General features: G+C 45.3%; 1 protein-coding gene across 1 annotated transcript in view; it reads right to left on the reverse strand.

The window, feature by feature from the left end:
• Nucleotides 1-13,507, reverse strand: part of DKK3 (dickkopf Wnt signaling pathway inhibitor 3) — a 281,398-nt gene extending 267,891 nt beyond the window's left edge. The window contains exon 1 of the mRNA XM_085648192.1: nt 13,151-13,507. The gene's annotated coding sequence lies outside the window, so the exon portion shown is untranslated. The remainder of the gene's footprint in view (nt 1-13,150) is intronic.
• Nucleotides 13,508-17,161: the final 3,654 nt, after the last annotated feature.

Raw genomic sequence — 17,161 nt, forward strand, 5'->3', positions numbered from 1 at the left:
GTCGGAGGTCGCTGAGAACGCGCTGAGACCGCGCTGGACGCCGTGAAAGGGACTACAGCCCCCAGAGTCCCTAGCGGTATCTTCCGCTTCCGCTGCCCTGCGCGCCCTGAGGCGCTTATAACTGTGAGGCTCCCTCCGCGTCGCGGGACGCGCGCGGGCGGCGCCGGGCTAAGCCCGGGCAAAGGGCGGGCCCTCTGTGGCCCTCAGAGGCCTGAGGAGACTGGGCTGGGCCTGAGACGCTGGTCCTGTTTAAAGAGCTGTAAGAAGCAGCGGGGGAGATATTGAGTATTTGCTATTATTTGTTTGTGATGAAAAATGTGTTATATAAGTAATTTTTAGCGGCCAAAACGTTATATCAATTCAGCAGGCTTTTGACGAGGGTGTGACTGCTTACAATATGTCTAGATCTAAACCCTCTTCGGGGCCACGTACAATGGATAACTATTTGGTTCAGAGGGTCAACAAGATAAATTCTGAAAGACGACAGTCGTTGGGGAAAAATAGTACCCCGCCTCAAGAGAGCCTTTCAGGAGGGTTATCAATATCCGGTATGGAGGATGCAAACAATCACTCTGATACTATTACCCCAGATGTGATCGAGTTAACTGAGCTGGGACACCTTGAATCTGTACAAATTAGCCCCAATGAGTTAATAGTAGATGACTGCCATGACACGGTGGAACAATGTCTACCTCCCCCGAAAAAACGAACAGTTAGAACATGTAGGAAAATTACGACTAAAAAAGGGACACCACGTAGCGGACAGAAACCTGCAGTTTCACCAGATAAAGACATGGGGAATACTGCTTTGAGCAAAATTAATAAGGTGGGAGAAGAGGATAATTTTGTTAGTAACATTGAGGAGATTATTGGTACCAAGATTAAGGACATAATAGATCCACTGGTTTTAAAAATAGAGGAGTTAACGGAAGAAGTTGTCAGATTGGGTGGCTTGCTAAATAAGGCCTTAGGCAAATTGGGAGAAGTGTCTGCTGCTACTTCTGTTACAGATGCGGTAACCAACACTACTAACACCCAAAATAAGATACAAGGACAGGGAGACCCTGCTAAGAAAGCCATAGGGAATAAAGGGAAGGATAGTGCTACCATGGCAATACCACAAATGAGCACCGACCCACCAGGCATTGATTTGCCTGATAAAGATAACATAAACAGATGGGAGGGAAACATAATAAAGGGCGCTGTTAATCTCCCACCTGAGTGTGCTCCTTATGTGGTGGTACTTACAAATGTGCCACCGCTGGATAATAAGGGTCTTCAAGAAACTCATGATTCCTTAAAAAACAAATGTTTGTCGTGGTTGAACAGACAATGTGGTTTCCCATTGAATTTTTCTGACAATATTTTGACAACCAGGAGAGCCAACTGGATTGGGAGTGACAGAAAAAGACTAAAGGGGGATTGTGTAATTATTAACTTTAAATATCCACAGCATGTTAATACCGTCCTTTTAAGAGCGGCATCTCTCCCAATCTTAGATGGCAATGTATGTGCTCGAGCACTAGGATACTTTTATAATCACCTTAATGATAAAGGGAGGGCTAACACTAGAAATCCCACTTATCCACTTACTTGCAAACCTCATTTTGATATCCCTACTCAGAATAGATTTCTGGCACTTAGTACTCTGGACTCTAATGACTGACGCATAAAGGAGACGGAGATAGGTACAGGAAGGGAAGAGGAACCGGATTTAGAGGACCAGAGAGATGATTGTATATCCGTAACATCTGGTTTAACAACTTTGGTCCCCAGATTGGTGCCTGAACAGGATGAGGCTGAGATCATACCAGATGGTTGTATGAACACTGGTGATTTGGGCCAAATTATTGAGGATGATACTACGGAGGGAGATACCCGAGGTACCATTAGTGGGAGTACGATCAGAGCAGGTATATGTTCCAGGATGGTGTGCTGGAACGTGGCCGGTCTGAAATCTAAAAATAGGGACCCGGGCTGGAACTCCTTTATTAATAGATATGATATCCTATGTTTTCAGGAAACCTGGTGCAAAGATAATATTGATTATGAGGGGTTCGTTTCATACAACCTGCCAGCATATGGAGAGGGACCGGGAAGAGCTAAGGGGGGTTTACTCACTCTTGTATCGGTACACCGCCAGATGACGGTGATAAAATATGTGCCGGTAGGTGACCTAATACAGATGATTTGGATCCGAGAAGGTAAAAGTCGTAATATCCTTCTGATCAATTACTATAACAATATTTTTGATAGTACCAGGGGCAGAATTGTTACCGAATTGACCAATGCTATTGAGAACCTAAGTTCGAATTCTCATGAAGTATTTGATATCATCTGGTGTGGGGATTTTAATGTCTCATTATGTGAATTACTATCCACAAAAGCATGTGGGGTTACAAATAATGCTGGATGGGAGGCCCCACATTTTGGGCACGATACGTATGGGGAAAAAGTGAATACATTAATGGGGTGCCTTGACCTGGAAATTTTGGACTGTTGCAGGGATAGTAATGGTTCACCTATCCCCACATTTAGGAATTGGCGCGCCAATTCTATAATTGATCATGTGTTGGTATCCTCCAGTATTGCTGATTGTTTTGGTCCACTGGAAATTGAAATAATGGATACCAGCGATCATAATTGTATTATTGTGCCCATGACTCTGTGGGAGGAGAATGATGTAGAGTTAGGGGCTACGGTTGAGAACATTGAAGCGCACCGGGCTAATGGGGTAAGGTTGAGGTGGATAGGTGCTAAAGCATCTGAATTAACCAAGTCTATTATCATGAAGAATTTAGCAGACATTGTCTTTATTTTAGAAAATAGATTAGATCATGAGCGGGTCTTATCTAGTTTTAAAGATATCAACATTGCCATTAACGACAAGTTCACAAGTGGTAGTAGGGGCAGTAAAAAGTCTGGCTTTGCTTGGTTTGATAAAACTTGTTCTGTTGCCCTGACTGACCTTAAGCAAGCCCTAGCATTAAGACCTAGGGACAAAAAACTAGTAACTACTCTGAGGCTAGAATACAAAAAGGCTATTAAAGCACGGAAGAAGGTCCTGCAGCAACAAGCGTGGGAATCTCTTAACCAGGCTGCAGAACTTTCGAATTCTGGATTATTTTGGACAACAGTCAATTCCCCGTTCCTCAAGGAGACAAATATGCCTGAGATTACAGCAAATGTCTCCTGTGAAGGATGGATTACCCATTTTTCAAGTATTTTTGACTCAAATAAAAATAATAATGTCGGGTCAGATAGCTGGCCTATTATACCACTAGATATCACTGTGGAAGAAGTGGAAAGAGGGATAAGGGCAAGTAAGGGAGGAAAGGCCCAAGGCCCGGATGGGGTTCCAAGTGATGTATATAAGGAGACGCCAGAAGTATGGGGCCCTTTGTTGGCTGTTGTTTTTAACGCCGCGGTTTGTATAGACCCCCCGCTAACTTGGGAGGAGTCTATAATTGTACCTATATACAAGAAAGGATCCAGGTCCGATGCAAAAAATTACCGCCCAGTTTCTTTATTGGATGCTTCAGTAAAAGTCATGAGTAGGATTATGCTGGTTAGACTGGAAGAATGGGTAGAACAGGATCATATTCTGACAGATAGCCAATATGGCTTTAGGAAAGGTAGGGGCACACTCGATCAATGCATTAATTTAGAATTATTGATCGGGAAATACAGCGAAGCCAAATCTGGCCATATTTATATGTGCTTTGCTGATTTAAGTAGCGCATTCGACATGGTCGACCACTCTATTTTGTGGCCGACCCTGTTGGAATTAGGGGCGCCAAAGGGCATAATTTATTTTCTTGCCAGAATGTACGAGAGATTAAAAACATGCGTACGTTTTAGAAAGGGTGAATGCACCAGGAACTTTAGCGTTAAACGCGGTATAAGGCAGGGTTGTGTTTTAGCTCCTCTTTTATTCATTTTATTTATAAATAATGTTGATGCAATTTTAAAGGGAGTACCCGCAGATGCTCCAATGATTAATGGTACCCCCGTTCCGGTGTTACTATACGCCGACGATGCTGTATTGCTGTCAAGAACACCGATAGGGTTACAACGATTAATGGATAGCTTTGCTTCTTTTATTGAAGCTAAAAAACTAGTCATTAATAAAAGCAAAACTTATACAATGATCTGTGGCCCAAAGAAAATCAAACATGCAGCAAAAGGGTATTTTATAGACAAGTTAAAAGTACAGCAGGTGGACAAATTCTGTTATTTAGGCATAACTTTTGCTGAGGATAAAAAGTGGACACATGAATTTAATAATATACGCAATAAAATGGCTAGAAATGCACACGGAATTTTTAGATTTGCCCAGAAAATTGGGGATCGTAGGACCAGAGATATGGTAAAAATTTATCAGGCTAGATGTGTTTCGATTGCATTATATGGGGCAGGAATTTGGGGTTACAGTGGCGTACATGAACTGCAACTGGAACAGAATTCTTTCCTTAAAAAAGTTTTGTGTTTACCCACTTCGGCCTCCAATGCATTATGTCATCATGAATTAAATGTTAATTATTTATCCGATCTTTTGTCACTTAGACCTCTGATGTTGTGGAGATCAATTTGGCTGAATGAAGAAAAATCCTTCACTAGGTCTATAATCCAGGATTGTATGCGATTAGATAAAGTTATAGCAATACCCTGGATTAAATACATTATTATGTGTTTTTCGGATATTTTTAACCTGAATATTGTAACTGATCCGAACGCTGTTTTATCGATCCCCAAGATTGAGTTGAAAAGGGTTTTTCTGGCCTATGCGGAGAGGAAAAGAATAGTAATTGCAGGTTCTTTGTCCACTGTTATGTTTTACAACAGATATTTGTCCATGGATGGATTTCCCGTCTATCTAACTCTTGTCACCAGACCAACACATAAATTTGTACTAACCAGATTGAGATTTGGAATAGTGCATCATCTGGTGGCACATCCTGTAATGAGAAAATATCCTATAGGCCCTTGTAGATGTGACGGTTTTTCCAAGCAGAGCACAATGCACTTTATATTATTTTGTAAGCTGTACTCTAACTTCCGTGTTACCCTGCTAAAGCCTATGTTTGTTAAATATGGTACACGTACGGTTGAGCAGGCTATGAAACTGATTTTTAACCTACAATCTGCTGATATTTGTTTTTATACTGCTTCCTTTTTAAACAAATGCATTAACTTGAGGAAAAGTATGTGTTTTTCAGATGTAGATATGTAATTTTAAGGTGTAATTAATGTTTTTTAATTATTAATATTGTCTATGAAGTGAGATTATGTCTGCTATAAGTGTTCATGTTTTGTATTCGTGATTGTGATTGTGTTTGCTTTTATGGACATTAACTTGCTCCGAATAAAGCTGAATTGAATTGAAGAAGCAGATCCTACTTTCCTACAGTTAAAAAATGAGACAAGACCGTTCTAAGGAGGGACTATCTCCTGACAAGTGCACGATTTGTATATATTTATTTATGCAGTTTCCTATAGCCCGTAAGTGGCCAATGGTCATTCGAGTATTTTACAAAGGAATAAAAAATAAGTTACAAATAATGGTAAACAAAATCAAAGACATGTCCAACACAGGGTGTAAACCAACCTAAACCTGCAAACATAGTCAAGTCAGTTCCATACAAGAAAGAGACAAATGAAAGGGAAAATGGTAAATGAGCAAAAAGAAAGAAAATGGGAAGGGCCAGAAAAAGTCAAAAGGTAAAGCATAAAAGTTACTCAGAAGGAAATTAAGAGACTCAAGGAAACATTCAGATTACAGTAACGAGGTTGAACCAGCACAGTCAGGGGTGGGTGGGATTTGGAGGAGGGGTATCAAAAGAGCACTCAACTGATAATGTGATCAAGCCTACACATTTGAGCTGTGGTTCTTAACCTCAGGTCTTCAATGCGTATCCGCAGATCAACAACTGATCACAAACTTAAATAATATTAGCACATTAATCATGTATATATACATTATTAAAAATCAAAATGAAAAATTGCAAATATTACAAAGCTCCTAAAATGTAAAGGAATTTGAAAATTGAGGCTAAAATTAAGTTAGTATTCCTAGTTCGTTTCATGGGCGCAGTGAAGGTACAGCATTCAGAATCTAGTATGGCCAATTGGTGACTTCCATTGAAGCACTGGTGTGTGCCAACAACCAGGGAGTATGCTTTAGGAGCAAAAAGACAAAGTGATATTAATGTCCAGCATATTACTTCATATTTAAGAAATAAAACTACATTTTGAATTAAAATTTCTATTTCTGTTTTCTTTTTGCTCAGGAATTATAATACTTCATAATATGTGTATTTGTTTGATGTATATTTGTTTCTGTGTATTGTTTTGAGGTTTAGATCGTAGCAGCTTCTTAGGCTGTGGTCCCAGCTTCCTGTAGTGATAGCCGATATGGCAATCTCATAGATAGCACCGGAGCAACCTGCAAACCCACATGGATGTAGGTATTAAAATTTGTGATCAACACTGTCCATAAAGGATTCAATATAGACAAATGGAATATTTAAAAAATACCTTCAGCGTATTTGTAAACACGATAAATGTGAAAAGAGGAGAACGTAACCAAATATGACAGTTACACAAGAACTGATTTTATTTAAACAAATGTTCCAAGACACAATTTAAACATGTGTTCAATAATAAAAAATGTGTGCTTAGTATATAAAGTGGCAGCACAGGGCTGATAGCGAAGGTAGCCCAAAAAACTGATCACATGTTAAAATTTGATACAAAGACAGCGAAAAACTGCAAATTAACCATTGTGGAAAGCACTTTAGCAAGAATAAAGTTTGTAAACATTACATATAGTGCTCTTCAGGAGTGTATTACAAATGCCTTTAATACTGTAAAGCTGTTGACGGTGTTTCGACCCTTATGCAAGTACTTGGGTCATCATCAGCACAAGTAGGAATTTAGCTGAGCACACAGGGCTGGACTGGCTGTAGCGTGCACTAGGCATTTTCCCCGTGGGCTGCCAGGGTGGGGGCTGGTTTTGGGCCCCTGTGAGGCCGTCTTCGTTACTGTGGAGCGGCAATATCGTATATATATATATAATAGTAACAAAATTGGCCAAAACCAGCCGTAGCAAACAGCTCGGCCGCACCCCCCCTCCCCTCCAGGGGGGCAGCTGAGCAGTTTGCCAGTGCCGGTTTCCGTTCCCAGTCCGGCCCTGTGAGCACATGTAATATTGGTCACTAAATGAATGAAAGGAAAACATAATGAATAACTAATATGATCTAAGGAATTAAAAAATAAAGTCTGATCATATTCAAAGGTAATAGCTATAATTCTGAACACACTTATAAATATTCTATCAGTATATATTGAGTCCCCTATGAACATTGTTGATAACAATGTTTAGGGCGATCTGGCAGTGCCTGAAGGGCTGGTCTGACAGGTCAGTGTTCAGGACTGTTTTATGGTCTGGCAGGCGGTTGTTTACTGTTTATTATCCTGATATTACCACAAACATTGCATGCAGCAAGCACAAACGTATAGAGTCTCCGGCACTTAGCAAAACACCTATACAGAGTATTTTCACATATTCAAAACTGTTCAATTTTCAAACAAAGGCCGCTTTTTAGGTCTCGCCTGAGCCAGCACTTTAGCGCTGCTCTGGCGAGAGTTTTAGTAAGCCGGGTTTTGGAAGTGCAAACTAGTGGCTTTTCAGGCCTCCAGCTACAGTGCATGTGCTTCGGGCGCGCGCACCATTTGTCCGTCTGCGTGATCACTTTTGCGGCCGCTTTGATGTTCTCAGTGAGCCGCGCGGCCACTGAGAACATCAAAGCGGCCGCGAAAGTGCACACCATTTGCCAGCCTGCGTGCCTCTCTCCGCCTACACCCCTCCCTTATCCCACTTCCTGCTTGTTTTCTGTCCCAACAGTAGAACTATTGCCCCTTTATTAAAACGCTGCGTTCAGAGTTGAATGTAAGGTGGCAGATGTGAATAACCCTTCTCATATATTTTCTGCCTGCTTCAAACTTAGTTTGACACCTAAGATTAAATAGTGCACCTAGTCTCCTCTCCCAAGCCCCCCCTTAACCCCTCATTGTTACAAATACCTCTCTACCCCTACACGGCAAGCACAATGTACCTTGGGGTCAAATGACTTTGACAGGAAAGTAGGCTCCAATCCGGAGCTTTCCTCTCACAAACTACTCAAATCTGGTACTTTAATTTGATTGGTTTATTGTGAAACAATGTCACTTCCCCCAAAATGCCCTGAATTAGTGGTGACTTGAGCCCAGAGGCTGCCCAGAGATCTAGCCTAGGAGGACAAGTTGTCTTAGGGTTACTCTGGTTTCAATGCACTAGCTCCCACAATGTGCTGCAGGATTGTCATTTACTATTCAACAGTCTTGTGTTTTTTTCTCACATCAGTGCTACACATGCTAGGATGTTCCTTTTCACTTATCACATAGGTGATTAGGTTCGGTCGGCTGACAAACTAAGGCGCGCAACACCGATTGGACTCAAAGGGCTTCAGCCCCCCCCCCCCATCGTGTGTGGCGCCCGGAATGAGACCGCTTCCCGGGTACACACACAGCCGCACCCCAGCACTTCACAGTTCTTAAACACCATTTGCATGTTAATGAGGCCTTGCTGTTGTTTCACCCCTTCTAAGAGCCCCTGCAGCTCCACTCTGCCTATTGCTTAAAGATTCAGCCCCCCCCCCCGAAATCAGCTCCACTCTGCCTATTGCTTAAAGATTCAGACCCCCCGAAATTTTTTCTTAGCCCACCCCCACCCCACCCCCAAAATTTGGCTCTAGTTTCGCTTCTGGCTGCACGTCACCCTCGAGACATGAGATGGGTCGACAGCAATGTATGAGCTACCTGAAGGCCACCTGTGCGAACTCGAGTGTGCTGGAGGAGCCTTTCCTTTTTCAGAGGTCAATAAAATGAGTGTAATTTCCTAACATAAATTGTCGGTTCTAGCTTCTGGGTCATAGACCAGACACCCTGTGCCTTTTAATGCTTGTAAAACTAAGACATTAAGCCACAGATTTAACTGCAGCAAAAAAAAAAAAAAAAAGCTGATCTTAATCAAACCCTGTCCGGACACTGAAAAAACAACATCAGGTGGCTGCAAACCCCGCAGATAAACATATTCTTTGGCCTCGGTCTTTACAACCGTGTTTTATCTTTAAAGCAGGTGCTACAAAATCAATACTTGCCTCGAAGGCAAAAAACGGTATGTAAGACACCCGAGTTGATGTGCTATATTTAAAATGCCGATCAAACGCCCCTCTTTTTGTTTGCCTATGCCTGGTTTATAGTGAGCCCTCCTCCTTTTTGCAGAAACACAAGCAGTGACATAGGGGGAGAAAGGCATTCGCCCATAAAAAAAAACAAGCCTTGGCATAGCCAATAGGTCTCGCCTTTGGGACCTTAGCAGTATTTAATTCTGCAGCACAATATCCTTGGTGCAACATCAACTGTTGCATGGCTAAACAAAGGCGAGACCTATTAACTATGCCAATGCTTGTTTAGCTATCTGATTTGCTAATGGGGACACTTTTATTTTGGTTACCAGTGCAGGAAATGAGGGGAGATCCTGCTAGATCTCGGTTCGGGCAGCTATTTCTGGGCCAGATCTGGCCGACCCAGTGAAATATACTGAATGTGTCTTGCTGTAATTTTCTGACACCAGGACACAATTCACACATGCCTGCATGTTGTCTGTTTTCTTTTGTGTCCAGCAATGTGTAGGCTGCAAGGGGGTTTTCTTATATTCACTTACAGCTTTGTCTAAAACAAATGGCATCTTTAAGGGTCATCAGCCCTTCTTTTGTTCAAGTATCATCCTGGTTGAGTGGGGCGCCATCTGGACACCAATGTAATAACAGGAAACAATGCCACACAACTTATCAATTCATTGGTACTTTAGAAAAGCTATTATTTGGAGGCAAGTTTTCGCTTTGTTCAACCCCCCTATGTAAGAGTTGTGCATGCACTTTAAGATTCCTAGTTGTATCTGTGTATTTGAGTACCTACACAAATGATGACTTAAAGGAAACTTACTAATTTATTTTGTATATTTTTTATCGTGCTACTCCTCGCAGTGTAGGGTGTCAGATTGCTTTACATCACACACAAAGAGGCAATAAATCCTACGTGTGAAAATCAATGTACAGAAAATGTTACAAAAGACAAAAGGGTCATAAGGTCGCACAGTGACATATTGTCCATACTTGCAGACATTATGGGCCTCACTTTGATGTCAGTAGGAAAGCCTTCGACCACTGGTCGGAGGCTTTCTGACTGATGTGGAAAGTTTGCATTCTGACTGCCGAATTACAGTGTCGGCGGTCAGAGTGTAAACTGGCTGGGTAAACCGACTCATTCCGACGGACTCAAGGAGCCCGTTGGCCAGTCATAAACCGCTCATAATCCCTTAAGGACGGCGTTTCCTCCGTCGGGATGATGATGTTGGTTTCCAACAGCCTTTTTATGTCGGCCTTTCTGGCACAGAAAGGCTGTCGGAAAGTGACTTTGGCCCTATGGTTGTGGCCCTGAGGCGCACCTATGGTGCCCCCCTGAAAATCCCTGCACTGGGTGGCAGGCACCGTGAGATGCCTGCCACACAGTGCAGGGATTTACACAAACTCACATTTCTCTGTGGGAGCTTGTGCTATGGGCGGTTTCCACCCGCCGCACAAGCTCCCATAGAGAAATGGGAGTTTGCGACTACACCATGTGCGGCCGCATCCTAATTCGGTGTGCAGAATCGCTGACCTATAGTTGAGCAGTCTACACACCAAGACGGGGTGTTGGTCGGAGCCAATTCGACCGACATCGAAATGAGGCCCTATATGTTAAGAATGCTAGGTCAAAAGAAAGAAAAACTAAGGGAAGATTTATACCATAAGACAGTGTTTGGTGTTGTCTGTCCAACAGCTCACTGTGCTATATTAGGACTGCAATTTATGAATTGGAAGTAATTAAAAAAAACTCCGAGTCAAAAACAGTAACTCATTTCCCTATCGACATAAAAGAGAATCTGTGATCTGCATGTTACATTTTGTGGTTTGCAGCAGGCACAATAACACTGTTTGCGACTTTTTAATCAAAACTGTGACTGAACAGAACACAGAACTCTCCTGAAACCGGAGTTATTTTACCTGGGGCAGCTCCGCCGTTATGGCAGAGGAACGTCACCCCACTGCTGAAAGGCAGCAGAAAAAAAAATTAATAATAATAAAACAATGTATTATCTTATTTTTCACTTCCTTCCAGTCTGCTGAGTCTAGGGTCATCGCAGCTTCAGCAGCATGGGGAGGAGGAGTTGTAGTGTGTATGTCGGTTCGGCCGGCCATTTTATGACGGCCAAACCGACACGCGCACTGGGATATCTCCAGGCTGTTCCTTGGGGAGATCAGCAGGGCTCAGGAGCACGGGCTCCCAGCCCCTGCTGGAGGGAGAAACTGGCCAGCTTCGCACAGTCACAGCGTTTTTCTCATGCTGGGTAATAGCATGAGAGCAGCATTGGGATTACGCGGGGAGTCTGGGAGCCTGTGCTCATGGGGATTGCAGTGCTGGGAGCAGCAAGGAAAGGTGCGGGAGCATAGCACCACAGAGGCGGCGGCGGCCAGCAGCAAGAGGCAACTGTACATTTTTCCCACGTGCAGTGCCCCCCACTGATATTGGTAGCAGCAGCCACTGCATTTTACCATTATTATAATCCCCTGAAAATGACAGGGCACACCAAGATCGCTGTAGCAGCAGGTATCTTAACCCTGTAGCATATTTTAAATGGAGCCTCAATGTGGCCTACTAAGTAAGCTATGACAGCCTTACTGTCCCATTTGTCCTTGTTGCTAATTTATTTGCAGCATATTTAAAAGAAAAAAATGTATAAAATGATTGTCAGACTCTGCTTTTCACGACTCCGCCCCGAGTGACTCCACTCCCTTTCCTCTCTCACACCTTGACCCTCAATTTAAAGATTTCCCCCCAATTCCGACACTGTTGGTGCCGTGCCCGGGTCTTATTTTCTGTCCCATTCAGAACCTGAAAATGAGACCATCCAGCGTGCCACGGCGGAACTGAGGCTAAGAGGAGCAGGAGAAGACGACACAGGCTACCTTCCAGGCTGCACTGAGAGTACGCCGTGCACGCGCTTTAAATTCAAGACTTCGTGAGATGTGGTACATGAGTGTCCTGGCCCCACCGGAGGATTGCGATCGTAGAGGTGGAGGCGACAACAAAGCAAAGTGCCACACTTACGATGAACTCGGATCTAAAGATAAAAAGACGTCTCCGTTGAGAGGAGAGTGTGCGAGTGATTCTATGGCGCATGCACTCTACGCCCCACTGGGTAGAAGAGGCGTCTCAGGTGCGTGGGGTGGGGGCTTGGTCGCTAATACTGCAGCTCAGGTTATAGGAGAAAGAGCAGCATCCCCAGAAGACTGACCGAAACCACCGAGCAGGGCATGGTGAAATGAGTTTCACTGGGATAGCGATAACACACCGCTGTAGTTATAAAAGCAGCGCCGGAACACAGTTATCTCAGGTGAAGTGAGAAGATACAAAAGATGTCACCCCACCAGTAATCGCAAACAAGGGGTACCACACCACTTCAAAAGCTATGAAAATAGGAACCATGCCCGTAAAATAGATGAGATAGGGTGAGGGACGAGCTCGTGGGGTGTCCCTACAGGTCTGGGGGGTGAGAATAGGGAGCACCTACCGGGTAAACACTGCAAGGTTTAAGAGGTGCCAAAATAGCAGCGTCTCCGGGATACAGGATGCTCAGGTGACGTATAAAGAGCGCCCGAGGGGCGCATGTATCTGGAGAGGTGATGTGAGGGCCTGCCTCTGGGCTACACTCCCGCTGTGGGCGTGTGAATGGAGCAGCCAAGATGATAACATGCGTGGTCGACCTGGGGAGGGACACAGACAGTAACGCAAGTGAAAATGATGCCCACAACCGGGCACTTGAACAGTCAATCAATCGCGCAACATCAAGAAGCCTTTGCTCTAGAGGGGTTTGCCATTCCGAGCAGTCTCGTTTCATCCTTTGAAGTTTGTAGTGTCCCCTTGGGTGGACACCGGGCCTCTGATCTGGGAGGAGAGGTTGCAGTCATACAGACTGCGGGTCCTAATTGCTGCCCGTTATTCTCACCTTGTACACACTGCTATCCCAGACGATCCTCCACTGCAGACGCCTCGGGCACCACTGCGGACTCCGAGGGGATGTGATGCGCGGTGAGCTGGGCAGGGAGACGGGTACGCTGCTCTCGTCCGTCCGAGGCTCTATAATCGGTGTTCTTGGCAGACTTCAGCCTCCTCCCGCCGCTCGGGACCAGGATTATTCAAATGAGGCTTGCCGTCCGCGCTTGCTATTGGTCGCGGTGTGACGTGAACGGTGCAGGTGGGGTTGACTGCGCGCACTGTGTGTGGCCTTCTCAAAGACAATAGGGTCATACATTCCGGCCTTGTCCCGTTTGCGCAGCTCCCCACCGTTGCGGACTATGACGGGCTTCCCTGAACATTTTGGTTGGAAATTAAAACATGTTGAAAGCGCCCGGCTGCAGCGTATTGTGTGCTTTGGCTGAGTGCATTTTGTGGGAATATGCCAAGCTCCCGACGCCTCAAGAGCCAGGGCTTCCAGAAAGAAGTATTTCCAAACAGGAAAGAGTTCTCTCTCTATTGGCTCCGAAGGTCCCTCACGTTGCAAGAACGATGAACATGTCAGTGTGTGGTAAATCCGATTCCACGTCATATGCCGGCTTAAACTTTTAGGTACGGAAAATGTATGCTTTCACAGTCGGGACCGTCGGTACTGGGTGTTTGTGTTTATGGCGTGTGTGTGAAGGTTTGAGTCGGTTATAGTTATTTCAACGCGGCCATAACTAGCATTAGAGCAGCACACCTAACAAGCCTCATCCAAAATGTGTGTGTCCCCGACTCCAGCCTTCGACTCTTTAAAATACACCATCTCAGTAGACCCGTCCCACAAGGATGTGGCGCACAAAGACACGTCACACATTCCTCAAACTATAAACCCCCACTCTACCAACAGTGCACAAGGAACAGGGTAATCTCTTACTCGCCCACCCGGGAGCGAACTGGGGGTACGAGGCGCTATGCAAATGCTGCAATACCTCAAAACCACACCGGAAAGCAAAAACACAAACATTCACTAGAGAGTCAAGAATCAGTTGTCCTGGCCCTGTTTACTCGCACCTAGATGTGAAACAGCATCCATTAGCGTGAACTGAAGTCAAGGGCACTCATTTCATCCTCCACCGGAAAGATAAAAGACTGTGCACCGCTACCATTAGAATTTACTATGTCCTATTGCTGGGGCAGACATCTCCGCAGCAGGCACATTAACCTGCAGGTGTCTGCTCAAGGCACACCTGTTCTGAGGAGGTTTACGCCACTAATGCCCAAAGAACTCCATGAAGCACTGCACTCTGCATTCTGGGAGTTGTAGTTTTGCTTTTGACCTCATGGGAAGTGGAGTAATAATCCCAGCATGCAAAGATTTGTTGGGTAAAATGCCTGGGCGGCTGCAGCCGGCCTCACACGGGGCACGGAGTCACATGACAGCTCAGTAGGTTTTCTTTTCAGCGCAGGGTTCCTGCAGCCCCGCGGTTTGAAGGACGGCGTGTGGAAGAGAGCACGTGCCCCCACTCTGTGCTCACCATGGAGCGGGAGCTCACACGAGTTCCTTTCCCAGCTCCGTGCTGAACGTGGCGCCGAGAAGCCATAGTAAATAATGGCGGAATGTGCTATAAATACGTGTAACATAACTATACCACTCTCGCTGGGAGCATCAAAGGGCTGATCCCTTGGTCTGTGTAGAAGGGAAGCTTCTCTCCTACCTGTAGGGATACCTTCAGGGGGCACCCAAAGAGGTGTTTCATGTTGAAAGAGCGGCGCCTACTACAAAAGGGGGGACGGCGAAGGCTCTGCGAGGGGGATTAGGTTTAAATCCGGGAAGGCCGGTGCTGTGAGGGTCCCTCTTCCCTCAAGGTGGGGGTGTGAGGAGATGAAAGCAGTGCTCAGATAGGCAAGCCTCTTAGAGATTGCGGGGGGCAGCCAGCTTTAGGGGCAACCAGAAAGGGAGGAGGAGGAGGAAGGGAGAGAGCAGACGAAGATCAGAGCCGGGCAAGTTGTAGTTTTGCTTTTGACCTCGTGGGGAGTGTAGTAATAATCCCAGCATGCAAAGTTTTGTTGGGTAAAATGTCTGGGCAGCTGCAGCCGGCATCACATGGGGCACGGAGTCACATGGCAGCTCAGTAGGTTTTCTTTTCAGCGCAGGGTTCCTGCAGCCCCGCGGTTTGAAGGACGGCGTGTACCGCACAGAGGGTATTGGTGCAATTTGCATGCGCACAACTTGCATTACAGACGGACACATTAATTTTTAGCCACGGTGAGACTGAGTGATTGAACCTCTCACCGAGACTCAAACCCGATTCCCCAGCTGCAATGTCGGCTGCTCTCAGCTGCTCTAGCCGTTACCCACACCCTCGCTCCGCATTTGCATAGAATTGCTCTGCCTACAACCACAACTCAATCGTGGCCTGTTACAAATATTTGGCTGCGATTTAGTTCCACAAAGCTGAAGGTCTTTTTATGCAATGCATTTTCAAATGGTTGAGGAAGAGGCAAGAGTGTGCACTATAAGAGTCAAAGAACCTATGTTTTGTTTCCCCGTTGCGTGCCTTGCTGGCTCTGCAATGAAATTAAAAGCAGCTGCTGGTGAGCACAGAGGTCTGCAGCCAGCCTTTTCCGCAACAACTTGAGGCTTTGCAGCGTGGATTCACACTTCTTTCGAGGGATGTGGGTGGGTGGGAGTGCTGTGCCTGATGACAGCTCCAAGGGGGGCAGCCCGAGAACTACCTTTCGGTGACACTTTTGATGGAAGCTAAACAGAGTGCGAGAACAGTTTTGAGGAGCCGAGAACCGGAAATATGTTATATTTTAATGCCGCTTGCACTGTGCTTACAGCATAGTCACATAATGGGCGCTCGGTGTCGCATTTCTTAAGCTTCTGAACCTTTGGGTAAAATTCAGTCCACGCCAAACTCTGTAGCGCGCCCGTAGCTCACTAGCTGGAGCACTTGTTTACCTCCTTCGTTACCCCCCCTCCCGGAGACTCGGCTCGGCATCTGTGAAATGGGACTCCCTCTCAGCTGTGAAGAGCCCGAGCAGAGAACAAAGGTGGCTGCGGGAATTGGGAGCCGAGGCTGCATTCCGCCCCATCGCGCCTGCCTTCCTCGAAATCCAGTAGCAAGCACCTGGGGACTCCCTCTCAGCTGTGGGTGTGAGGGCGAAGCGTCGACTCCTCGGGAAGAACCCGAGCAGAGAACAAAGGAGGCTGCGGGAATTGGGAGCCGAGGCTGCATTCCGCCCCATCGCGCCTACCTTCCTCCCCGGCTCATATAAAATAAACACGAGAACGTCCCTGTAAAAAAAAAAAAATACGAACACTCCCACCAGTGTAAAAGGGACGGGCTTCAAAAAGAGAAAGAAGCGAAAAAACACGCCCCCGAATCAGAAAAAGACGGGGCTTGTTAAGAAAGGAAAAGCTCTTCTCCAATGGCTGACCAGCATTTAAGAGGCCAGCCAATGGAGAAGAGGGGCGGGTTCAAGCCCCACTACAGAACAACGTTAAATCTCGCAAGCGAGACTGCGCAAGCGCAGCCTTCGCTAGCCGATATTATTAACCCTATTGAACCTAGGATGACTGCATGCTCACGGGGCTAATTCAGTAACATTTTTATAAAATACAACAGTTGGAATTCTACACATCATACGTTTCCACCAGCGATTTGCATAGATTTCTGAGTCTTAATAGAGTCACGTAAACTCCTGTGGTAAGCATGGACATCTTTTCAGTTTGTAGATTTCTATGTGCACTCCTACTAGACTACACTTGTTTATAATGACTTATTATTGTGTGAATGGTCACCAATCCACAGGTGTAAGTATGGCAGACAAGCACATTAGTACATTTACTTTTTCGGTTCTCACTTCCATATTGTTTACATCCTTCTGCTGTTGAAGACCTGTTGTGGACAATGTCAACACTTTAGCCCTCATTTACTATTGGTTGGCTTTTTTTGTCAGTCTCCTGTGCTTGCTTGCTAATGAATTTCCTTCCTCTTCCTGTGCTTGTCCT

This window comes from Triturus cristatus, chromosome 3_2 (genome assembly GCF_964204655.1).
Source record: "Triturus cristatus chromosome 3_2, aTriCri1.1, whole genome shotgun sequence".
Classification (NCBI taxonomy): domain Eukaryota; kingdom Metazoa; phylum Chordata; class Amphibia; order Caudata; family Salamandridae; genus Triturus; species Triturus cristatus.